The 27,349-nt window shown below is 41.9% G+C and overlaps 1 long non-coding RNA gene across 1 annotated transcript in view; it reads left to right on the plus strand.

Annotated features, from left to right (window-relative positions):
* Positions 1-497: 497 nt before the first annotated feature.
* The window catches only part of LOC126426997 (uncharacterized), a 60,234-nt gene continuing 33,382 nt past the window's right edge, over positions 498-27,349 (plus strand). Inside the window, exons 1-2 of the long non-coding RNA XR_007576480.1 lie at positions 498-697; positions 8,703-8,815. This is a non-coding gene — a long non-coding RNA (uncharacterized LOC126426997). The remainder of the gene's footprint in view (positions 698-8,702; positions 8,816-27,349) is intronic.

Here is a 27,349-nt window from a genome sequence, read left to right on the forward strand (position 1 = left end):
GTTCCTATGCAGTGCTTCTCTTTGCACCATCTTACTCTTCGTGAAGCTCCTCTCAACCTGGTTCCCCCCGGAGATCCGATCGGGGAACTTGAAACTCCGGAACATTTTGAGCTGAGCGAAGCCATGGGGTTTTCTTGGGATAGTTCAGTGGTGGTTTCCCGTTGCCTTCCACTGTCCTCCAACTCCTATCTGCTCACCGACTCAGTTTCCCGCTGGGGTTGGTTACCCAACCTTCCGCTGAGTTGCTCGGCTTAACAGGGGCACCACGTGTAGGTAGGAAGTTGGAGAATTGAGGTGACAGAGGCTGTGAGAACTCTCTTGCTGAGTTCTTGTAATCGCATATCACCCCCATTTTATGCCAGAGTCTCATGATGTCTGCAGAGACCCCCCAGGTCATTTCCTGGGCCCGAGAATCATCATACTTAACAATATTTGTGGTAAAATGTTCTACATAGTAAACCATTCGCGCTGTTGATTCGTGTGTGAGTCATATTTAATAAAAATTAAGGCTAAGTGTATGTTCATCAAAGGAGTGTAATGATTGGTGTTGCAGTTCACGAATTCGCTAGCAACTTTTATCCCTGACGCTCTCTTATTTCGGCGATTTCTGCTATTAATCACCGTAGATGTTACACGGTCATTTGTCGCAAATGAGACTTGTCCACAGGCAAAATTTCAACGAAACAATCAGTATGAAGTATGTATTACTTACGTCCTTCCTTTGGCTTTACTTTAAATTGTTAGTTTAGTTTAAATTAATAGTGTTATGTCGAGAATCATAACAGCAATTACCACACTGGTCCATAGGAGTTCATGTTTAGAATGTGTTCTGAACACGTTTTTACGCCTTCACAAGTACCTGAACCACAATGTAAGTCAGTCGATGTAGCGATAATTCAAAATATCAGTGATAACAGAACTGGAAAAGTTGTCACGTCGGCCTTACACCGTCTTCGACAGAAGTAAGGTTAGTTTCTGTGTTTGTGAATGAACTTACACATCATTTGTGCAAAGTGTGAAACCTCCCCACACTAAAGTGCTTTCATTACCAGAAATATTAGCAGTTGAATAATGTGAATTATATTGCTAGTGATTAGTAGAAGTTTAATAATCCTCGTGATTTTCCAGACACAGTTCCCATTTCGATTAGTGGATGCTTTATGTACCCAGCCACATCTAAAAGAGATAATCACGAAGATTGAAAATGACTCTTCAAGAATTACCAGCCTAAAAGAGCCATAGTTGATAATAAACTGTGCAAAATGAGTATTGGTCCAGTGCGTAACTGAAGACGTTATGTGATGAGAAAGGGGTGCTAAATAAATGTGAACTATACTGTAATTGAATAACAAAAATTCCATTCTGATCTTTCATCCTATTCCCCAAAATTTTCTGCCATATATTTAATGATAAAGGCCTGCTAGATTCTCATACTCATCACTGTATCCCTCCCACCTTTAATGTTGGTTGTGATGACAGACTGACCTGTAGCTAAGCCCAAGGTCTAGGTTAGGTCGGAAACTTGCTTGTTTTAAGATTGATGATGTGCACGTCAAAACAGTGGAATGTACTGATCTTACTGTTACAGGTTGAAATTGGAAATTGTACTAACGGAAAATTTTGAGATACAGACAAAAGTTTAGCTGAGTATTGTACTGTTGCAAAAAATATCCGCCTTTTGAATACAGCTGTTAAACATTTGGTAAAAGTTACGTAGTAGAGACCAGATTGAATATTTTTGTAGTTAATGGATGATATATGTGTGTAATACGCATGAAAATACTCGTAAGAGGCTTATCTATAATCTGTTTTCGAAATGACCGTGCAATTTTAGCCTTTATGATGGAGTGTGTTTAAATATCTGTCTATAACCACAACCTTTTTATTTTTCTTTTATTCGGTTTCAAATCCCCCCGGAATGGGTCGGGCTGGCAGTAGCTTTGTACGCTGCTCTACAACCTACAGAATTTGTAAAACATAATAAGAAGATAATAAGTAATAAAAGCAGGCGATTAAAACAGGTGACTTTTCAATTGTAAAATGGCAGAAAGTTGTGGAAGTTAAAATATAAAACAAAGGGTTGGTGCTGCTAATTAAATACACTGGAAGAAGACAGGTACACTAGTAGACAGACAGTTGAGAAACACTGTGACAGTCTGGTTTCTGTTCGCAAGAGAGAGAAAAATCACACCCAGCAACAGTACGGTTTCTGTTCGCAACACTTCGGAAAAGACACACAACAGTTATCACCCGTTTAAAACACTGCACTAAAAATTAGGCACGAAGAAGACACTGCACAGTCTCGGGCAGATGGGGTTGGCATGGACAGAAGAGGGGCGGGGGGATGAAGCAGCTGATGGAGGGAGAGTACTCATAAGGGGTGGGGCGGCAATGTCTTTGCAGAACTAGCTAATCATATTAATTGTAAATATATTCTTAGACAACTTACATGCGAGTGTGTCAACATGTGTGTCCCACTTTAGATTGCTTTGAATTGTTAAATCAAGGAATTTTACACTAAAGTCTTTTTTACTAATTCATTCCCTTTGTATACTTTAATTTCATCATTAAAACTACTGTTGTTAAACTCCATGAGTCATGTTTTACTACCACTTACATTTGATGGATTTCATTAAAGTACTGTGCAATTTCATTTGTCACGTTATTACAATGGGTCTCTAGTTTATTAAATGATCCCTTTTTCCACACAATGGACGTATAATCTGCATACAGAACTATTTTGGAATTCTGAGTGCAACATCTTATGTCATTTACATAAATTAAAAACAGAAGAGGACGCAATACTGAGCCCTGGGCACTCCATTTTTTATATTAGTTATTTTGGATTTGTGAACACCTCTTTCAGCTTTGAGCAGTACAAACTGTTTTCGGTTACTCATGTAAGATTTTATTATGTAATGAGAAGTGCCTCTGACTCCAATATTCCACGCTTTTCTAACAGGATTGTGACGCTCACACAGTTGAAAGCTTTCTCAACATGGAGGTATATACCTGCAACATGTTGCTTGTTCTCTGTGTCACTTGTTATCTCTTCAATTAATTGAGCAGGTACTCTGCTGGTTGATTTACATATTAAGAAACCATTTTGATTTACAAACATTGGGTAGTGCATCCGGAGAGAGCTCATAATTCTGCTGTATATGACTTTTTCAACTATTTTGGAAAAGACTGGAAGTATTGAGGTGGGTCTGTAGTTTTGAATTTTGAGTTTGTCCCCTTTTTAAAGATTGGTGTTACTTGAGCTATTTTTAGTCTGTCTGGGAAGGTGCCTGATTCTGTTACATTATTTACTGCTACAGACACAGTTTGTCTGCACGCTTTTAATACATTAATACTGAGGTCATCATGCCTGTGAAATGGGAAGATTTTAGAGAGCTAATGATGTTAATTATTTCTTTGCAGTTTGTGGGGCTAGATGTGTGTTATGCTCAGATGGATTTCCTTTAAAATTATACTGCAGGTTATTATGTTTGTCATTGATAGCTTCCCCCGCCGAAGAAGCATGTTCATTGAATATTTTAGCAATTCCAAGTTCGTCTTTTGTTACCATCCCATTGTGGTCAATATTAAAGTCGATACACCTTTTGCCTTGCCTGTTATAAAATAGATACTCGCTCCCAAGACACCAGTAGTAACACTGTGTGAAGCCTGAAGCTTGTTTGCAACATAGCTGCTCCTGGTCTGTATCAATAAATTTTTATAGTATTCTTGGTAAGTTTTGAAAGCCTCCTTTAGCTTGAAATTTAGTCTGTTATTCAACATTGCTCTCTGGAATAATTTTAATTTTTCCCTTGCTTCAATGACATCATTATTTTTCCATATACTTCTGTTTATAGTTTTAGTTTGTTCAACTTCTGTGGCTGCAAGGGGGCATGTTGCATCAAAACAATAGTAGAACTCAGCAGCAAAGCCATCACAGGCAAACCTATTGTTCTAAAAATCATGATATGTGTGCTAATATGCAGTTCAGTCTATTGATGTTTTCATTGTACATTATTCTTTTTCTGACATATAGTTTCCTTTTAGTGGCAAACGGCATCTAATTTGCCTCCAGTTGAAGCTGTACTGCGTTTTGATCAGAGATGGCTAGTTTTTAGAACAGCTGTTCTGTAGGTAATATAGGTCACATTTATTATTATACACTACTGCCAATTAACATTGCTACACCAAGAAGAAATGCAGATGATATACGGGTGTTCATTGGACAAATATATTGTACTAGAACTGACGTGTGATTACATTTTCACACAATTTGGGTGCATAGATCCTGAGAAATCAGTACCCAGAACAACCACCTCTGGCCGTAATGAAGGCCTTGATACACCTGGGCATTGAGTCAGAGCGTGGGTGGCGTGTACATGTACAGCTGCCCATGCAGCTTCAACACGATACCACAGTTCATCAAGAGTAGTGACTGGCATATCGTGACGAGCCAGTTGCTCGGGCACCATTGACCAGACGTTTTCAATTGGTGAGAGATCTGGAGAATGTGCTGGCCAGGGCAGCGGAAGAACATTTTCTGTTTCCAGAAAGGCCTGTACATGACCAACATGCGGTCGTGCATTGTCCTGCTGAAATGTAGGGTTTCCCAGGGATCGAATGAAGGGTAGAGCCACATGTCGTAACATATCTGAAATGTAATGTCCACTCTCAAAAGTGGGGTCAGTCCGAACAAGAGGTGTAACCAATGGCACCACATACCATCACGCTGGATGATACGCCAGTATGGCAATGACGAATACACGCTTCCAATGTGCATTCACTGCGATGACGCCAAACACGGACTCTACCATCACGATGCTGTAAACAGAACCTGGATTCATCCAAAAAAATGACGTTTTGCCATTCGTGCACCCAGGTTTGTCGTCGAGTACTCCATTCCAGGTGCTCCTGCCTGTCATGCAGCGTCAAGGGTAACCGCAGCCACGGTCTCTGAGCTGATAGTACGTGCTGCTGCAAGCATCGTCGAACTGTTCGTGCAGATGGTTGTTGTCTTGCAAATGTCCCCATCTGTTGATTCAGGGATCGAGACGTGGCTGCACGATCCATTACAGCCATGTGGATAAGATGCCTGTCATCTCGACTACTAGAGATACGAGGCCTTTGGGATCCAGTACGGCGTTCCGTATTACCCTCCTGAACCCACCGATTCCATATTCTGCTGACAGTCGTTGGATCTCAACTAACGTGAGCAGCAATGTAGCGATATGATAAACTGCAATCGCATTAGGCTACAAAGTCAGAAACATGATGGTACGCATTTCTCTTCCTTAACGAGGCATCTTAACAACGTTTCATCAGGCAATGCCGGTCAACTGCTGTTTGTGTATGAGAAATCGGTTGGAAAGTTTCCTCATGTCAGCACGTTGTAGGTGTCGTGACCGGCGCCAACCTTATGTGAATGCTCTGAAAAGCTAATTATTTGCATATCACAGCATCTTCTTCCTGTCAGTTAAATTTCTCATCTGTAGAACGTCATCTTCATCGTGTAGCTATTTTAATGGCCAGTAGCGTATTATCCAGACATGTTTTACTGTTGGTAATCTCTCTAGTTGGTTCATGGATAACTCTCGTCAAACTGAAACTGTCGAGTAGGGGGTGTAGCTTTTTGGTGTTGGCATCATTAGTTAATAAGTCTGTATTAATATCCCCTTCTATCATAGTATTTATATGGCCATTTAATACAAAAAATGTACTGTCTGTGTATATCAGCAAGTTAGAGAGATTCTTGAAAAATGTATCCATACATGCCCCAGGTGGCCTATAGACACCGAAAATTGCTGTATTTTCTCTGGCAACCCATTTTAGATTCATTGCGGCAAATTCTGCGATTACTTTTGCACAGAATGTACAGGGTGACACAGAAAAATGGGAACATTTCCATATTCCAATAAAACAAGAAGTGATGAATGAAAGGAATTGCATTCATAGTAGTTGAAAGCTTGCAACTTTGCCATTTACAAAACACTGATGGCATTTATCATTTTTTAGAAATTATGTCCTTTAGATTGTGTCATTCTGTATGAATATGTTCGTGAAATCTGCTGTTGAAATTACTCATTGACCTCTGCAATAACACAGCTGGGATACTGTGAATAGCATCCCGAATACTCTGTTTTAACTCACAAGGGCTCTTGGTAAGTTGTATAGACGTTGTTCTTGAGGTAGCCACAAAAGAAAAAAATCACAAATCGGTAAATCTGGCCATCTAGGTGGCCAGAGAATGTTACCAAATCGTAAGATCACACGGTTGCCAAACAATTCTTGCCCATATGCCATTGATTGCCGTGCAATGTGTGATGTCACTCCGTCCTGTTGAAACCATATATGAAAGCATATGTTTCTTAAAAGAACACGAGGAATTTTCTACATTAAACAGAGAATTTCACAACTACGAAACAAGGAATAGGAATGATTTCCACAGAGAAATTCATAAAACAGCTATGTATCACAAAAGTGTACTATACCAACCCAAAATCCTCTACAATGCTCTCCCCAAAGAACTAAAAATAATACCAAAACTGTACATATTTAAAAGAGAATTAAAAAACATGTTATTGAGCAATAGTTTTTACAGTATCGAAGAGTTTGTGAATCGTTGACAATAAAAGCGCAGTTAATATTTCCCTGACATAATGAAAATGTGTAATTGCTCACATTTAAATACTTGCTGTTTCTATGAAAGTGTGAAACTGTTAATGTAAGAATGTAAATAATCTTTGATGTGAGAATCACTAACCTTTTTTTTTTTTTTTTTTTTTTTTTTTACGTTGTTATCCTACTTGTATATTTTTATGTTAATGTTCTAAAAGTACTATTAAAATTGTAATGTCTAAGTGACAAGTAAATTCAATTCCAAATTTTCATGTAATTGTATTTTAAATTGTAATGTTTATTGACAAGTCCTATATCATTTCAATGATACTACAAGGACGCTAATAAATTGAATTGAATTGAACCAGGCATCTTGAACGTTTGGAAAGTAATTCAATGCAGGTGTAATGAAAGTTAATGTCATTCCACGTAACGGTAATGGAATCAGTATCCAGATAAACCACCAAAACATGCCTTATTTGCCTCTTGACATTCCCTGTTGGCTTCCTCTGGTGGAACGTCGTCATCCATGGAGTCACTACTAACGTCGATATTAAAGCCATTTCAGATAATTCTAGATGAGTAAAATTTACACTAAATTTTTTACTTACCTTCTTTTCTCACACAGTTTGCTCCAGTTCTTCATGTCTAGGGTTCTGATTCTTGAAGCAGAAATTTTCACATTTTAGGTTCTCATGGTTCCAATTGGTGTAAAAGATTTAGAAAAATGCCTGCACAGAATTTTGTTTCTTTTTGGAATTTATTTGCTCCACATTTTACTAGATCACACTGTCTTTTGAATTTTAACATTAACAAAGCTGAAATTACATTGTTCCTCCAAAATACAGAAACATGTCTGATCACATTAGAGGCATGCCCACTACTATCTTCTCACCCTGTGGTAATAACAATACTACAAATGGTTTATAAATTTTCTTGGCAAATGAATTTCTATTAATGTATAAATGAATTATAAAATAAACATAATAAACAGTACCAAATTGCGTAATTAACAATAGAAATTTTAACTGAGCCAAATATTTCATAATTTCAAATGTGTCTAAAAAAATAATTTTAACTTTAAATGCAGAGCTAGTACATATTGATTGTAACAATGAACAGAATTTTACATGGAGGAAACTCAACATTCTCAGAAATAAATGAGGGCTTGTCTAGTATTAAACATGATTTCAAATTGTGAAAAACCTGTTGAAGAATGTTGTAAGCTCTTCATAATATCCCCAAAATCACTGACATAATTTATGCAACTGGTATGATTCTTACAACAATATGTTCTAAACTGTCTACCAATCTCTCTGGTGTATCTTTCTGCAAGATTACTCGAAGGACGGTACAATGAGGTTAGAATATGGCTTACTTTTGTGTGATCAATAAAATCTTTCCAAGCTTGTGATGTAAACTGTGACCTGTTGTCAGATAAAATAGTTTTAGGAATACCCAACTGAAGAAAACATGTTTTCAAACTTAGAGATGATTTGCTTACTTGTAGCTTTCTTAAGAGGAAATGCTTTTATGAACTTTGAAAATACATCAACCACCATAAAGACATAACAAAATTCATTTTTAGAATTAGACAAAAGTCCATAAAAGTCCACAGACACGGTATCTAAGATAAGATAGATAAGATACTGTATTGTCACATAACATTTTTATACAGTCATTCGATTGAGAACATTGGTGACTTGTCAGTCTTTAACATCAGTTGTTAAGAGTATTTTATATGCTACAGGAAATATGTAATACATTCATTGCTTATTATAATAAATATACAACATTAAAATTTGAATCTTTTCGTAACTCATTGAAACATTCCCATAGCCTTCACACACCTATATGACGTATGGATGTACTGGACGGACTACAAAACACCATTCAAACTATAATTCTATTTATAAACATGAATATACAGTGAACGTGTATACTTTGTATCTATAAGGCTTTGAAAGTATACCATTTGTACTTGTATCCTTACTCCCTATTCCTATTTATAAATTCTTCTAAATCATAATATTTGATTTTTATTCATATAGAAAGTCTTCTAGACTATAACAACATTTGCTTTTTAGGTTTGTGCCAATGGTCTCCATTGTGGATTCCCCAGATGTTGACCTTACCTTATTTCTGACCTTCAGAGCCATGTAATATGGAGTATTTTCATATAGTGTGAGTCTGTGACAAGGTAGGATGTATTTCAATTTATGTCTAGTTTCATAGGCATGTGTGAATGGATTTCCTTCAGACAGATGCAAGTTTTTCTGATCAAAGAGAAGTATTTCATAGATGGAGATGGAAGGGATTGTCATGAAGTCCAGGCTTTCGAATAATGGTTTGCATGAATGTCTACTATTAGTTCTTGTCATTGCTCTTTTTTTGTAGAAGATTCGAAGGAAGTTTGTCTTTTCAACACCCCAAAAAGTTATTCCATATCTTATAACTGTTATGAAATACGTGTGGTATACAATTTGCTTCACTGTTAAATCTATTACTCTGTGTAGTACCCTCATTGTATAAACTAAATTATTTAATCTCTTCAGTAAACTGTCCACATGGTCGGTTCACTGCAACTTTTTATTTAAAGTTGTCCCAAGAAATTTTACAGAATCAACTGTGGTTAGTTCTTTTCCTCAATATTCTATTTGCGATATACATTCAGTAGTTTGTTTGGTCCTCAAGTGTATGATTTGGGTTTTTTCAAGATTTAATTTCACAGCATTATTTTTTATCCATTGTTAAATTTCTTGTAGAGTTTGTTTCGTGGTCCATACTAATTATTCAGTGTTTTTACAACAGACTACAGCAGTTGAGTCATCTGCGTAAAGTATTGTATCTGTATTTACTTTGATAGGCATGTCATTTATGTAATATAAGAACAGAAGTGATCCTAATATTGAGGCCTGGGGCACGCCTGCTTGTATTTCTCTCCAGCTAGAGCAAGTTTCCTCTCCCTTTTGATGTATCACCCCCCTTTGGTGTCTGTTTTTGAGATAAGATGAAAACCATCTTATAGATTTTCCATGGAAGCCATAGGTACCCAATTTTTGGAGCAGTAGCTTATGGTGACCTTTGAGAGCTCACAAAAAATACCAGATACACTTTGTTTCTTGTTGAGGCATTTACTTACTTTAGAGATTAGTTCATTTACAGCTTGTAAAGTGGTTTGTCACTTCCAAAACCCATATTGGTTATTGAGAATAATATTACCTTCTTTATTGTACTTTTCTAATTGATTACATACTATTCGTTCAACTATTTTAAAGAAAACTGGGAGTATAGACACTGGGTGGAAATTTACTAAATCATCTTGTTTTTTCCCTTTTTGTAGATTGGACAAACTTCAGCATATTTCAGTCTGTCTGGAAAGCAGCCCTCATCAAATGATTGGTTTATTATTTTACAGAGTTGAGGTGCAATGCTGTCACTTCCTGCCTTTATGATATTTGTTGGAATTTCATCCCAGCCCACAGATTTAAGATTTTGTAGGGATTGTATGATATTAGCTACTTCCTGACATGATACTGCAGTAAATTTAAACTCTCTTGATTCCTGCAGTACTGCATCAGGTCTTATTTGTGGAAACAAGAAGCTATGAATTTTGTTTGTGGTTATGATGTACCTATTAAATTCTTCACAGATGTGCCGAGCATTAGTAACAGTATTCCCACCAATTTCTAGTTTGTAACTAAAATGTTTGGTTTCTTCAGTACCTGTTTCTTTCTTGACAACCTGCCATACTACTTTTGATTTATTTGAGGCATTAGCTATATATTTACTGTTTGCCATTTGTTTTGCTTGTTTAACTACCCGATCAAATATTTTTTGTACTTGATTTTGTACCTAATAAAGTCAGCATCATGGTTAGTTTTCGCTTCCTTATGCATTTCTCTCTTTCTAATACTAGAGATCCTGATACCTTCTATAATCCATGTCTTACTTTTATTGTATTTATCATGTGTTAATACGAGGGGAAAGAATTTGTTGAAAATGTTCTTGAATTCAGATATGAAAGGGTTGTAATTATTGTTTACTGAACACTGGTTGCTGAAGGTCCAGTGGGTTTCCTTTAATTTCAAGATAAATGTTTTTATATTTGGCTGGCTGAAATTTCTGACCAATTATACTATGGGCCTATATGTTTTGTCTATGTATGGCAATGACATAAAAAGTGCTGAGTGATCAGAGATTCCTAATACTAAATACATGTTTTTCTGTATTTCCATAATTTTTCCTGCTCACTATATTAACAATGATTGTGGCAGAAGTGGCTATTACCCTGGTGTACTCAGTAAAATTTATTGTTAAGCCATTGGTAGCCAACAAATCCTTCAGAGTGGTAACAAATCTGTTTTCGTCTCTTATATCTATATTAAAATCAGAACAAATTACAATCTTTTTATATAGTTTCCCTGCCTGCAACCTACTTAGCAATGTTTCAAATTTCTCTAGAAATGCCCTCGTAGCCCAATATTCCGGGATGTGATATATGCTTGTGATTAGTAAACCGTATTCAGACAGCTCAATGCAACAGCTTTCGAATACCTGTTCCTCATTTAAACAATCAAAAGTTGTTTTAGCTTTGAAGTTTTGTGTCTGTTCAACTAATATACATGATCCCCCATACCCCTTTTTTCTGCAAAAACTCGATGCTAACTTGTATCCTGAGAGTGAATTTAGTAGCTTGACATTGTCCGATTTAAGCCAATGTTCATTCAAACATATGACTTTTACAGAGTTTATTTGCCTAAGAGTATTTCGAAGTCATATAGTTTGTTCTTCATTTCTCCTGACACACCACCTACATTTATGCGCATTATGAAGCAATTTTTACTGACTACAGAACTTACAGTATCTATTAAACTGTCGGCAAAGTTCACACGTATGTGGATTTTTACTGCAAATTTACAGTCCCTCGCTTCATTAGTTCTTTTGGACCTAATTCCATAGGCATTGGTCCACCATCTTAGTTTCCTATGAAGGAGCTTCCATTGCAATAACAGGTCTGTTATCGTTATCGTGAGATATCTCTTCACGTACATCGTTAATGCACGCAGCTAATCTTTTCCTACCCTGTTTGTTGTGATGCATTCCATGGCGTGTAAAACAGTTTCTTTCATAAGTTTCAATATCCATGAGCTTTACATTTACAAATTTGGCACAAAAGATTTTTAACTTGGAATTCATTCATCGAATTTCTCTGTTAACACAGGACCAGTCCGGAAGATCGTACCTTTGTGGGAGTGTTCTTACAATTACGTTTGTGAAATGCAGGAACCGCAGCACTGCGATCAGCTTCTTAACAAAAGCAGTGGCTTCATTTCTGTAAACATTGTTTGCACTTCCTATTATCACCACACTGTCTTTTTTTTGTGAGTTCTGAGCAATCTTCATTAACACTTTTAACCAAGAGGACGGCATCGTCATTTATCTATACAGTAAAGCTGCATGCCCTCGGGGAAAAATTAATGCCGTAGTTTCCCCTTGCTTTCAGCCGTTTGCAGTACCGGCACAGAAAGGCCATTTTGGTTAGTGTTACAAGTCCAGATCAGTCAATCATGTAGACAGTGGCCCCTGCAGCTACTGAAAAGGCTGCTGCCCCTCTTCAGGAACCACACGTTTGTCTGGCCTCTCAACAGATACCCCTCCGTTGTGGATGCAGCTACGGTACGGCTACCTGTATCACTGAGGCACACAACCCTCCCCACCAATGGCAAGGTCCATGGTTGATGGGGGGGGGGGTGAGTAGTATTAACAAAAGCAAATGACGTGTGGCATTATCACTAACTGGATATTGCGAACACACTGTAAATGAAGTGACATAAGTTTTCCACATGTAACAATTGCTGGTGAGCCATTCATATTTACAGAAAGCTGCTGTGTGGATAGTAGGACTACATGGAACTGTTTCAACAATGTGTTGTGGGTTACTGAACTGCACAATCAGAAGAAAAATGGGAATTTGGAAGAATACCTGTTTTGCACAGTTTCCTGAAAACTCTGGCACACACACTATACAATCGGGAATTTGAAGTGTCGGAAAGCCACAATTGTATCCTTAGACTGCAGCAGGAGCACTACAATCGCAGAAGCTGTAAATATATACCACATCTGTGCATTCATTGTCTGTGTAGATACGTTGTATTTTAGCAAGCGTGTGACCGACAATTGTCCCTCACACTACTTCACACACATCACACCGTGGATAATTGCATTGTTTGACGCTTTGTTTAATGGCAGAAAGACATCGTGTGCAGAGAGGTTGAAAGCAGTGAGATACATTGGGCTAGAATGTAATGTCAAGGAGGCCAGCTGGGTAAGGCATGTATGTGCGCACAACTCGCCTAAAAACAAAGGTACATTAAGTGTGCTATTCTGAGTAGAGAAAATGCCAGTATGAAGTTTTTTGTTTCAAATAAACATTGCTGTCATATCCCTGAAAACTGACACTCTTCCTCATGAGACACACTATACATATTAGGCTATTGAAGATGTTTCTATAAATTGATGCCACAACCTTATAGCATTTCAGGTGTTTTCAATGTAACTGTTTCTTCAAACGTGGGGTTATTATATCTGTATGAAAACTGACCATGTACTTTCTATGCTACTATTCTAGACTTTGTCACCAAAACTGTAAGAACTCTCTTAATTCAAAAGACATTATCTCATTTACATCACATTTTAGAAATAGATTTGCACATCATTTACTATTGGTTTTGTGTGATATATTTACTTCTTCTCTCAACACTTCAGTAATTAAAACTAATTTACTGTGTCAAGCTTCCACATGCAATATCAATATGCATCTTAAAAATTCATTAGCTTCAATTCCACCACTTTTCTTTTATTGTTACAACTGTTCTGTGCACGGAGAGGGCAGTACGGTGAATGCTCTGAATACTTATTGTCACGTCCAACCAGGTATTTCCTCTCGCTAAGTCACCGGATCAGTGTCCTGTGGTAGATGTGTGTATCATTCTTCAGTACACTTCACCACACGCACAGCAGAAATAAAACCACCACATAGAACCTGCCGATTCACATTAGGCATATTATTTTATATTATTATATACTCACTATATGAATTACTTTCGTTGCAAGTGTCATTTGTCAGTAAGGAGAGGTAGGTATACCCACCACTCACCTGGAGTGGTACGTGTGCTCTTATGTAACCAGTTTACAAAGATTCAATGACTGTAACCACAATGGACGTTGTCGATGGGAGACAAAACTCAGCAAATCATCCGTTGGAAAATGGAGGGAGTAAATATCAAGGCTGCGGGCAATAACATAACTAAACGCAACAGTTTTCTTGATGATATCTGTCTGAATTACAAGAAAATGAAATGTAAAAAGTAAATAAGTACATGGAACACTGATACATTTGGAATTTCAGGAAGAAGTTCAATAGTTTGGCACAAAACTCTGTACCAAGCAAGGTGGCTTATTGTTTAGGACACTGTGTTCATATGCTGAAGGTCAACAGTTCAAATCTGTGTCTGGCCATCCCTGTTTAGGTATTTTGTGATTTTCCTAAATTGCTCCGACAAATGCTGGGATGCTTCCTTTGACAGGACACAGCTGATTTCTTTTCCGTAGTTAAAACGAGCTCAACTTATGCTCTGTCTATACTGATCTCATTACTGATGGGATACTAAAACTAAATCTTCCTTCCTTTTTAACTTTTACAAAACACCGTAGATGAGAATAGAACACCAATGAGAAATGAAACAGACAATTGGGAATAACAGTGTGTCTGGCTGTGTGGAAGTTATAAATGTCGTGTAAATGCTTCCTTGTGTGGTTGATCAGAGCTTATAATGATATGCAGATTGAAATTTGAGACATAAAACTATTAGCAATATCTGCTTAAACTACAGCCGAGAAAGCACTGGAGCTGACATTGGCTCAAATTTGAAAACATACAGCCATCGTGTTGTTTATGAGCAGCAGTTACCCATTGGGTTACTCCACTGAGCACATGAGCAAATGCTGTAGGGCAGTGGTCAAAATGTGCACAAAAGTGGAATTGTCAAGTGGGTAAGTCACCCGGTAACACACGGAGACTTGTATGTGTTTTTATCACTACACACCTGTAACTAACTAGAACGTTTGCCAGACAAAATTGAGAATTATGGAATATTATGAATTCCATGTCATACAACTAAAATCTGTGCAGGATTTTTACTCTGTGACTTGAGGTGTTCATATTATACTTGGCCCATTATTTCCCTCCGCGCAGTCATTTTACAAAAGTCAATTTTTTTATGCCTTGCTTTTACCTCTCTCTGTTGTAGATTATTGCTGAAATTCTGTATACCTACCCTTTCACATTATATTGGGAATGGACTTACAGTTTGAGTTGGAGATGTTACTTTACTCATCCACAGGAGTATTTTCTATTATCATATCAGTTAATGCATTAAAACCGTACGAGTGGTGCTTCCCGAACTGCTGCAACTTACTGCCCTTTTGTCTGATGGAGCACTGCTCAGCACGAGTTGTGAGTAGGATACAGAGTTTTAAAGGGGATACATGTGTTGAAAATAATAACCTTCTCATAACAACTGAACCTTGTAAATTTAGCATTTTTCCCCACATGAAAAGCACACTTTCTAAATCACTTTAGACTAGAGTGATCAGACTGAATGTTAGGGAAAAAGGATCTGTATTCTAGTGGTCACATTTTCGGACTATGTTTCTCACGCAGAGCACATCATGTTTTATTATTGTTATTATTATTATTATTACTACTACTAGCTTAGCGCCGCTGCTTTGCCCTTATAGACTGTATGGTCTGCAGAGAATTTTAGTTTTTATTTAATCAGATTTTTTTATTGTTCAGAAATTGCAACAATTTCTAAGCTTTCTTTCCACACTAATGAAGGCCATATAAGCATGCTCTTTTCTGAATGTAATGGTGACCAAAAAGTGATTCTGGTAGCTGGAGTCCAAAGTTTTTGTTAATCGTGCCTTTTACTTTGTTGTGGACGTATATCTGTAGCATTTATAATTCACTAGCAGATATTTACTAACATCTAACTGAGAATTGAAGTACCAATTTTCATAAAACTGACTTTGTATTTTTTTATTGTAACAAAATATTTTCTTAAAAATATTCACCCCCTGTTGCATTCCCTAAGGAGTTAAATTTCCAGAAACACTGAAAAATTTATTTTTTTAATTTCTAACCAGTTGTCATAGATGTAGCCTTAAAAATCTGTTAGTGGTTATTTATTTTCAAAAATAACTTTCACCCACTATTTTACCCCCGTAGTGGTTGAATTCCCAAGAGTTGGAACACGAGTTTTTTATTTTCCAACAGAGAAATCAAATGTCAGTTTTCATAGTCTTAGCTTCAAAAATCCCTTGTTGTTGTGGTCTTCAGTCCTGAGACTGGTTTGATGCAGCTCTCCATGCTACTCTATCCTGTGCAAGCTTCTTCATCTCCCAGTACTTACTGCAGCCTACATCCTTCTGAATCTGCTTAGTATATTCATCTTTTGGTCTCCCTCTACGATTTTTACCCTCCACACTGCCCTCCAATGCTAAATTTGTGATCCCCTGATGCCTCAGAACATGTCATACCAACCAGTCTCTTCTTCTTGTCAAGTTGTGCCACAAACTCCTGTTCGCCCCAATTCTGTTCAATACCTCCTCATTAGTTGTGTGATCTACCCATCTAATCTTCAGCATTCTTCTGTAACACCACATTTCGAAAGCTTCTCTTCTTGTCCAAACTATTTATTGTCCGTGTTTCACTTACATACATGGCTACACTCCATACAAATACTTTCAGAAACGACTTCCTGACATTTAAATCTATACTCGATGTTAACAAATTTCTCTTCTTCAGAAATGCTTTTCTTGCCATTGCCAGTCTACATTTTATATACTCTCTACTTCGACCATCATCAGTTATTTTGCTTCCCAAATACCAAAACTCCTTTACTACTTTAAGTGTCTCATTTCCTAATATAATTCCCTCAGCATCACCCGACTTAATTCGACTACATTCCATTATCCTCATTTTGCTTTTGTTGATGTTCATCTTATATCCTCCTTTCAAGACACTGTCCATTCCATTCAACTGCTCTTGCAAGTCCTTTGCTGTCTCTGACAGAATTACAATGTCATTGGCGAACCTGAAAGTTTTTATTTCTTCTCCATGGATTTTAATACCTACTCTGAGTTTTTCTTTTGTTTCATTTACTGCTTGCTCAATATACAGATTGAACAACATCGGGGAGAGGCTACAACCCTGTCTCAGTCCCTTCCCAACAGCTGCTTCCCTTTCATGTCCCTCGACCCTTATAACTGCCATCTTCTTTCTGTACAAATTGTAAATAGCCTTTCGCTCCGTGTATTTTACCCCTGCCACCTTTAGAATTTGAAAGAGAGTATTCCAGTCAACATTGTCAAAAGCTTTCTCTAAGTCTACAAATGCTAGAAACGTAGGTTTGCCTTTCATTAATCTTTCTTTTAAGATAAGTTGTAGTGTCAGTATTGCCTCACGTGTTCCAATATTTCTACGGAATCCAAACTGATCTTCCCCAAGGTTGGCTTCTACTAGTTTTTCCATTCGTCTGTAAAGAATTCACGTTAGTATTTTGCAGCTGTGGCTTATTAAACCGATTGTTCGGTAATTTTCACATCTGTCAACACCTGCTTTCTTTGGGGTTGGAATTATTATATTCTTCTTGAAGTCTGAGGGTATTTCGCCTGTCTCATATATCTTGCCCACCGTATGGTAGAGTTTTGTCAGGACTGGCTCTCCCAAGGCTGTCAGTAGTTCTAATGGAATGTTGTCTACTCCCGGTGCCTTGTTTCAACTCAGGTCTTTCAGTGCTCTGGCAAACTCTTCACGCAGTATTGTATCTCCCATTTCATCCTCTTCTACATTCTCTTCCATTTATATTGTCCTCAATATTGTCCTCAAGTACATCGCCCTTATATAGACCCTCTATATACTCAATATTGTCCTCAAGTACATCGCTCTTGTATAGATCCTCTATATACTCCTTCCACCTTTCTGCTTTCCCTTTTTGTTTAGAATTGGGTTTCCATTCGAGCTCTTGATATTCATACAAGTGGTTCTCTTTTCTCCAAAGGTCTCTTTAATTTTCCTGTAGGCAGTATCTATCTTGCCTCTAGTGAGATAAGCCCGTATATCCTTACATTTGTCCTCTAGCTATCCCTGCTTAGCCATTTTGCACTTCCTGTCGATCTCATTTTTGAGACGTTTGTATTCATTTTTGCCTGCTTCATTTACTGCATTTTTATATTTTCTCCTTTCATCAATTAAATTCAATATTTCTCCTGTTACCCAAGGATTTCTACTAGCCCTCGTCTTTTTACCTACTTGATCCTCCGCTGCCTTCACTACTTCATCCCTCCGAGCTATCCATTCTTCTTCTACTGTATTTCTTTCCCCCATTCTTGTCAATTGTTGCCTTATGCTCTCCCTGAAACTCTGTACAACCTCTGGTTTAATCAGTTTGTCCAGATCCCATCTCCTTAAATTCTAACCTTTTCAGTTTCTTCAGTTTTAACCTACAGCTCATAACCAATAGATTGTGGTCAGAGTCCACATCTGCACCTGGAAATGTCTTACAATTTAATACCTAGTTCCTAAATCTCTGTCTTACCATTATATAATCTATCTCATACCTTCTAGTATTTCCAGGATTCTTCCATGTATACAACCTTCTTTTATGATTCTTGAACCAAGGCCCCCTGCGGGTTCGGGGATCAGAATAGGCCCGCGGTATTCCTGCCTGTCGTAAGAGGTGACTAAAAGGAGTCTCAAATGTTTCAGCCTTATGTGATGGTCCCCTCTCGGGTTTGACCTCCATCTTTCTAAATTATTCCAAAGAACGAGCCAATTGGGGAAGGGTGCCTTACATGGTGCACTGTATCCGTCGTGCATTGAGACCTTTAGCCAACTTTTTCGTCGTTGCAATGGTGTACCGCTCGTTTTCCGTCTCTTGGGCGGGGATACGTCACCGGGTGCGATTACCACACTGCACTCTGCAGTGTTGCTTTTAACTGCGATGACGACCTTGGACATTTTTGCACCTAAGATCCAGCACGGTAGCCAGTCCGTTGTGGTGGGGCCGCCATGTACCCTATTGGTTGTAGCCCCCTGACAACACAGGGATCGCTCTACTGATGCCTGCGCCGTTAACTCCCCACGTATGCCAAGGAGTAGATGCCCGTCTCCCTGGGGCATCAGGACTCCCGGCAATGGACATCCTGCCAGGTGGCTATTGCTGCGGCTGGGTAGCGCCCGTGGGGAGGGCCCTTGGTCGGAGTAGGTGGCATCAGGGCGGATGACCCGCAATGAAGCGTGGTACATCATCTCTCGCTGGCGGCCAGCCGCCAGCAGTCTCTAAGCGTTCTCGGGCTCAATTTAATGCTCAAAAGTACGATCCGAAAACGTTCCCCTCTCTGGCCATGCCGTGGGAGGAGCGTAAGTCTCAGGATGGAGGTAATAGTTATTCGCCCCAATTCTTAGTCTGCACGAGAGCTGATGGGGAGTCTTTTCTATCCACAAAGCCTCAGTTCTTCGTCGAGCATTTAGAGGACAAGTTTGGGGAGGTGGAGGGCTTGTCCAAAATGCGCTCTGGGTCAGTACTGATACAAACGGCATCCTCCGCCCAGTCACGCAGGTTACTTGCTTGTGACAAGTTGGGGGATGTTCACGTTACCATCACACCACATAAGAGTTTAAATATGGTCCAGGGTGTTATTTTCCATAGGGACCTACTTTTGCAGTCTGACGAAGAGCTGCGCGCCAACTTAGAGCGTAGAGGTGTTCATTTCGTCCGGCGCGTTCATCGGGGTCCGAAGGACAATCAGGTTGCTACCGGTGCCTTCATCTTGGCCTTCGAGGGTGATACGTTACCGGAGAAGGTCAAGGTGATGGTCTACCGTTGTGACGTCAAGCCCTACATCCCTCCCCCGATGCGGTGCTTTAAGTGCTGGAAGTTCGGGCATATGTCCTCTCGCTGTACTTCTAGCCTCACATGTCGAGATTGTGGACGCCAATCTCATCCCGATACTCCATGTGCCCCGCCTCCCATCTGTGTCAACTGCGGAGAGCATCATTCCCCTTGCTCGCCTGACTGCAAAGTCTTTCAGAAAGAGCGCAAAATCATGGAATATAAGACCCTGGACCAGCTGACCTATACTGAGGCCAAAAGGAAATATGACAGACTCCATCCTGTGCGAATGACATCTTCTTATGCAGCTGCTACAACAACTGTGCTAGCCCCATCAGTTTCGAGACTTCCAGCCAGCTCGATAAGCAGTAAGACTCCTCCTGCCCCCTTGCCCGTGGGGGGCTCTACCCAACCGGTTGCTCCTGCACCACCTACCTCAGGAGCAACCTCCTCACACCCGTCGGGAACGTCCGTCCCCACTTCTCAGCCGGAGAAGCGTCTAACTTCTTCAGCTACTCTCGCCCGTAAGAGTTCCCTTGGGACCCTCCCTTCCCAGGATTCCACCAGCGGGAAGGATGACGGCCGCCAGTGGCATAAGTCCTCGCCAGCGGCTGGCCGTAGGGCTTCACAATCCTCCTCTGTCCCGGAGACTGAATTGGTGAAGCCTTCCCAGCCGGTGAAACCCAAGGTTCAGCGAGAGAAGTCCAAGAGAAAGACCTCTAAGGCCAAAGAACTTGCGGTGGCACCAACCCCACCGCACCTTTCGCGCTCTGCGTCTGAGGATGAAGTCGAGATTCTAGCGTCCGCTGAGGACCTTGATCTCGCTGGTCCCTCAGACGCCATGGATGCCTCTAGTACGGGTACTGAATCGGTGGCGGTGAGTGAACAAGCGGCGTAAATTGCCTTCCCAGTCCTTTCACGCCTTTCTCAGCCATGGACATCATCATCCTCCAGTGGAACTGCGGCGGTTTTTTCCACCATCTAGCTGAGCTCCAACAACTTATCAGCCTTCACCCTTTCTTCTGCATTGCTCTTCAGGAAACTTGGTTTCCAGCGATGCGAACCCCCGCCCTCCGTGGCTATCAAGGTTATTATAAGAGCCGGGCAGCATATGAAAGGGTGTTGGGTGGCGTCTGCCTCTATGTCCTTCAAACTCTGCACAGCGAGTCTGTCCCTCTCCAAACACCTTTAGAGGCTGTTGCTGTTCGGGTGTGGACGCCACAGGCTGTTACCGTCTGCAGTCTTTACCTTCCACCGGATGGTGATGTCTCGCAGCATGTCCTGGCTGCACTGGTCGCCCAATTGCCGCCACCTTTCTTGCTATTGGGCGACTTCAACGCCCATAACCCTCTGTGGGGTGGGTCAGTGGCAACAGGTCGAGGCGCCATCGTTGAGCATTTATTGTCGCAGCTCGATCTCTCGATTTTAAATGATGGTGCCTTCACACACTTCAGTGTGGTGCATGGCACATACTCCGCCATTGACCTTTCGATCTGTAGCCCTAGCCTCTTACCGTCTGTCCAATGGAGTGCGCATGACGACCTGTGTGGTAGTGACCACTTTCCGATCTTTCTGTCACTACCACAGCGTCACTCTTCTGGGCGCCCTAGCAGATGGGCTATGAATAAGGCTGACTGGAACTTGTTCTCCTCCACTGCCGCTCTTGAGCCTCTCTCTAATGACGACATTGATGCGGTGGTTCAATCGGTCACCACCGGCATCGTTACTGCCGCCGAATCTGCCATTCCCCGCTCCTCTGGGTCCCCTCGGCGGCGGACTGTGCCTTGGTGGTCGCCTGAGATCGCTGCAGCGATTACAGATCGCCGGCGGGCGCTACAGCGTCACAAGCGACATCCCTGCATTGAACACCTCATCACCTTCAAACGGCTGCGTGCGCGGGCCCGCCGCCTTATCCACCAAAGCAAGCAGGAGTGCTGGGAGCGATACGTGTCCACCATTGGCCTCCATGTCACTCCGTCGCAGGTCTGGGCCAAGATTCGACGCGTCTACGGCTATCGGCCACCTGTCGGCGTCCCTGCGCTCTCACTGAATGGAGCAGTTTGTACAGACTCCGACGTCATTGCAAGCCGCTTGGCAGAGCATTATGCTATGAGTTCCGCTTCTGCGAATTTCCCCCTGGCCTTCTGCTCCATTAAAGAGCGGATGGAACGTCGGAGCCTTTCGTTTTGCACCCACGATTCAGAATCGTACAATGTTCCATTCAGTGAGTGGGAATTCCGCAGTGCCCTTGCCGCTTGTCCTGATACCGCTCCTGGACCAGATAGCATCCACTGCCATATGCTGAAACACCTCTCAGTGGACTGCCAGCGACGGCTCCTCGACCTTTACAACCGTATTTGGATCGAGGGTGAGTTTCCGTCGCAGTGGCGGGCAAGTATCGTTATCCCCATTCTGAAACCAGGCAAGACCCCATTGGAGGTGGACAGCTACCGCCCCATTAGCCTCACCAACGTTCTTTGCAAGCTTCTCGAACGGATGGTGAGCCGGCGCTTGACTTGGGTACTGGAGTCTCGGGGCCTTCTGGCTCCATCTCAGGGTGGGTTCCGTAAAGGCCGCTCCGCCGCCGACAATCTGGTGAGCCTGGAGTCGGCCATCCGTACTGCCTTTGCCGGCCGTCAGCACCTGGTCGCTGTCTTTTTCGACATGCGGAAGGCGTACAATACGACATGGCGTGATCACATCCTTTCTACGCTTCATGGATGGAGTCTTCGGGGCCCTCTACCAATCTTTATCAGAAATTTTCTGTTGTATCGTACCTTCCGCGTGCAAGTCGCAGCCTCATGTTGTTCCACCCACGTCCAGGAGAACGGTGTGCCACAGGGTTCTGTTTTAAGTGTCTGCCTGTTTTTAATAGCCATTAACGGGCTCACTCCGGCCATGGGAAATTCTGTCTCTGCTTCCCTGTATGCTGACGACTTCTGCCTTTATTACAGCTCTACTGGCATTGCAGCTGTTGAACGTCAGCTACAGGGTGCTATCTGCAAGGAGCAATCTTGGGCTGTAGCTCGTGGGTTCCAGTTTTCGGCAGCCAAGTCCTGCGTCTTGCATTTCTGCCGGCGACGCACTGTCCACCCGGAGCCGCGGCTTTATCTTGCCGGCGAACTTCTTTCAGTGGTGGAATCACACAGGTTTTTGGGGGTGGTTTTCGATGCCCGGTTGACTTGGCTGCCTCATATCCGGCAGCTTAAACGGGCGTGTTGGCGGCATCTAAACGCTCTGAGATGCTTGAGCCACACCCGCTGGGGCGCCGACCGATTTACCCTGTTGCGGCTCTACCAGGCATTAATCCAATCCCGTCTGGATTATGGGAGTTTGGCTTATGGCTCAGCATCCCCCTCTGCGTTGCGAGTGCTGGACCCAATACTACACAGCGGGATCCGACTTGCCACTGGTGCCTTCCGCACCAGCCATGTGGACAGCATCCTTGTTGAGGCAGGTGTTCCTCCACTGCGGGTGCGACGCCAACAATTACTGGCTGCTTATGCTGCCCATGTTTTTAGCTTGCCCGGGCATCCAAATTACCGTGTCCTGTTCCCGCAGTCGGTCGTCCATCTGCCGGACCGGGCTTGGTTTTTCCCTTTCCAGGCGCCTCTGCGTACGCCCCCGTGGTGTGTTCCTTGCCCTTGCCTTCGGCTCGACTTGGCACAGGGCTTGAAGGACTCGGTCCCTCCAGAGGCCTTCCGCCGCCGCTTTTATTCCATCCTGGCCACGTATCAGGGCTCTGGAATTGTTTACACCGACGGTTCGATGGTTGCTGGTCGTGTCGGGTATGCACTAACTCTAGGGGACCATTCCGAACAACGGTCCTTGGCGGCTGGCTGCAGCGTTTACACTGCTGAGCTAGTCGCCATCTTTCGAGCCCTAGAGTATATCCGCTCCTGCTCAGGTGAGTCCTTCGTTATCTGTAGCGATTCCCTGAGCGGTTTACGAGCTCTCGACCAGTGTTTTCCTCATTCTCGTCTGGTGATGGCTATCCATGAGTCCCTGCATACTCTTGCGCGTTGCGGCCGCTCTGTGGTCTTTGTGTGGAGCCCCGGTCATGTCGGTATCCCGGGCAATGAACATGTTGACCGCCTGGCGAAAGAGGCCACGCGTAAACCATCTGTGGATGTTGGCCTCCCAGAGACTGATTTGCAGGCAGTCCTCCGCCGAAAAGTTTTTGCGCTTTGGGACGCTGAATGGCACGATCGGATCACGCCCAATAAACTCCGTGCCATTAAGGAGACAATGACTGTGTGGCGGTCATCCATGCGAGCCAACCGCAGGAACTCAGTCGTCCTTTGTCGGCTCCGCATTGGCCACTCCTGGCTAACACACAGTTATTTACTGCGCCGGGAGGACCCTCCTGTATGTCGCTGCGGGGCGGCTTTGACAGTGGCCCACATTCTGTTGGCCTGCCTCCATTTGCGCTGCCTGCTATGCTCCCTGCCGTTTTATCTGATGACCCTGTTATGGCTGCCTTAGTTTTACGTTTTATTAGGGCAGGGAGTTTTTATTCTTTAATCTGAGTGTTTCTGTTTTACTTTATTGTTTCGTGTTGATTCTGGCCTTTGGCCTACGGTTTTAAACTAAGTTTTTAATGTGTTTTCGGTTGTTAGCTTTTCCCTTTTTTTTGTTCCTATGGTCGGCCAACCACCGTCACACTCCGTGTGATTTTATTTCGTTTTGTCTGGTCCTTGTCTATGTTTCTTTTGTTCTGTGTCGTCTGTCTCCTATTCTGTTGAACATTTTTTATTCTCTGTGGGTATTTTTAGTATTTTGGAAAAAGGGACTGATGACCTCTGCAGTTTGGTCCCTTTAATCCTTAAACCAACCAACCTTGAACCAAGTGTTAGCTATGATTAAGTTTTGCTCTGTGCAAAATTTTACCAGACGGCTTCCTCTTTCATTTCTTTTCCCCAATCCATATTCACCTACTATGTTTCCTTCTCTCCCTTTTCCTACTCTCGAATTCCAGTCACCCATGACTATTAAATTTTCGTCTCCCTTCACTACCTGAATAATTTCTTTTATCTCATCATACAATTCATCAATTTCTTCATCATCTGCAGAGCTAGTTGGCATATAAACTTGTACTGTTGTAGTGGGTGTGGGCTTCGTATCTATCTTGGCCACGATAATGCGTTCACTATGCTGTTTGTAGTAGCTTACCCGCACTCCTATTTTTTTATTCATTATTAAATCTACTCCTGCATTACCACTATTTGATTTTGTATTTATAACCCTGTATTCACCTGACCAAAAGTCTTGTTCCTCCTGCCACTGAACTTCACTACTTCCCACTATATCTAACTTTAACCTATCCATTTCCCTTTCTAAGTTTTCTAACCTACCTGCCCGATTAAGGGATCTAACATTCCACGCTACGATCCGCAGAAACCTACCTGCCTGATTAAGGGATCTGACATTCCACGCTACGATCCGCAGAAACCTACCTGCCCGATTAAGGGATCTGACATTCCATGCTACGATCCGCAGAATGCCATTTCTCTTTCTCCTGATAACGACGTCCTCTTGAGTAGTCCCCGCCCAGAAATCCAAATGGGGGAGTATTTTACCTCCAGAATACTTTGCCCAAAAGGACGCCATCATCATTTAATCATACAGTAAAGCTGCATGCCCTCGGGAAAAATTGCGGCCATAGTTTCCCCTTGCTTTCACCCATTCGCAGTACCAGCACAGCGAGGCCGTTTTGGTTGGTGTTACAAGGCCAGATCAGTCAATCATCCAGACTGTTGCCCTTGCAACTACTGAAAAGGCTGCTGCCCCTCTTCAGGAACCACACATTTGTCTGGCCTCTCAACAGATACCCGTCCGCTGTGGTTGCACCTACGGTACGGCCATCTGTATCGCTGAGGCACGCAAGCCTCACCACGAACGGCAAGGTCCATGGTTCATGGGGCGGAAAAATCCTTTAACAGTGACATACTTTAAAAATGCTTTCATCCACTATTTCACCTCCTTAGAGTGGAATTTTTGACAGTCCCTTCTTAAACAGTGCCTACAGTAAAAGATCAACATCCTCTTCATTTTTGTACCCTTAGCAGTTTGGACTGGGCAATGAGCAGTTAGTTAGTTAGTTAGTTAGTTAGTTAGTCATGACATTGCCTTTTATATACAGAGATTATTATTAACTGAATGAAACTTGTTAGCATTCTTTAACAAACTTTATTATTATTGTATGACCTAGGTTTTGGCTTATAACCCATTTTTTTAGTGCACAGTTGATCATACTTTGGAATCAGTGGTGTACCACAAGGGGCATCCAGTAAGTAAGTTTCCCTGTTTTATATAAAAAAACCTTACTAATTTTGTCATGTTGAAACAATTTTACTGATATAATGGAAAGCATCTGCAACTTTTCTATATAATTGTCATTTTTCTATCACCATTTTTGGTAACGTGACACGAACCAGTGGTATGCTGGGTCGAGTCCTGTGCTCCTGTTCACTGGTGATGTGACTTCAGATTTCAGTGTTGGCTCTGAAGGGTTTCCCTCCAAAATGACCTTTGAAGGGGTGGAACACATAAAACTCACTTGGGACAATATCTGGTGAATATGGAGACTGCAGGAAGACTTCACAGCTGAATTTTCCAAGCCAGCATTGAACCATTTGAATGCTCATTCAGCCTTCCGCATAGACAGAGGTGAACTGGTGGACATCAGCAGTAGACAGCTCTTTTGGTGCAAAAAGATGGATGTGAGAGCCGAACCCGCAAGTGGACACATTTTGGAGCAGTATCACCGTGCTAGCTGACAATAGTGTGTATTCCACTGACCCTAAACCACCGCCAATTTTGACGCGAGTGGTGTAGAGTGAAAACTCATTCGAAGGCGGGGTGGAGTTCTGTTGTGTTCTCGATGGAGGCCAGCTGTGCCTCGGGGCCAGCGATAGCCACTTGTTTGTTATGAGGAGGACAGTCGGGCGTCTGCAACCAGTGTGTCTGTGTGCTAGATTTCTTATGACAGCAGGAGCACTCTCCCTCTTACCCCAGGCACCCTGACTGCAAAATATTATGTCAGTCTAGTGATTCCGTTTGCTGTGCTGCCATTGGTGGACTGCATTCCAGGACGTTTTCCAACACTACAACACGTGTCCACATACCGTTGTTGTAACACAACATTCTCGATAACAAGATCTGTCTGCAGTTGAGCACATTTCGGACGACAATTCCGGCATCATGTACAAACAGCATTAACCATCCCTGTACTGACCGACCAAGTGCAACAGGCACAAACTGACATATGGTATCGTTGCAAGACAATCGTGCTTCCATTCAACATCCTGAAAGTTACATCAGTTGTTAATGTACGAGCATTACATTTGCAATGGCATATCTTGCACTGACTTATATTAATCTGTGATCTCGCAGTGTTAATGACATGAATAAGCTGACCAGCCAGAATATAATACCACCTACCTGGTAGCCAGAATGTCCACCTTTGGGACGGAAAACAGCGGGAACCTGTCATGGGATGGAAGCAATGAGGCCCTGGTAGGTCACTGGAGGGAGGTGGCATCAAATCTGCACACACAAGTCTCCAGATTCCCAAAGGTTCCGCCGGCTGGAATGGCTGCACTGTTTTAGGCACTACAGTCTGGAGCCGACAGACCACTCCAGTTGCAGGTTCGAATCCTGCCTCGGGCATGGATGTGTGTGATGTCCTTAGGTTAGTTAGGTTTAATTAGTTCTAAGTTCTAGGCGACTGATGACCTCAGAAGTCAAGTCGCATAGTGCTCAGAGCCATTTGA

Source organism: Schistocerca serialis, chromosome 11 (assembly GCF_023864345.2).
Source record: "Schistocerca serialis cubense isolate TAMUIC-IGC-003099 chromosome 11, iqSchSeri2.2, whole genome shotgun sequence".
NCBI classification, from domain to species: domain Eukaryota; kingdom Metazoa; phylum Arthropoda; class Insecta; order Orthoptera; family Acrididae; genus Schistocerca; species Schistocerca serialis.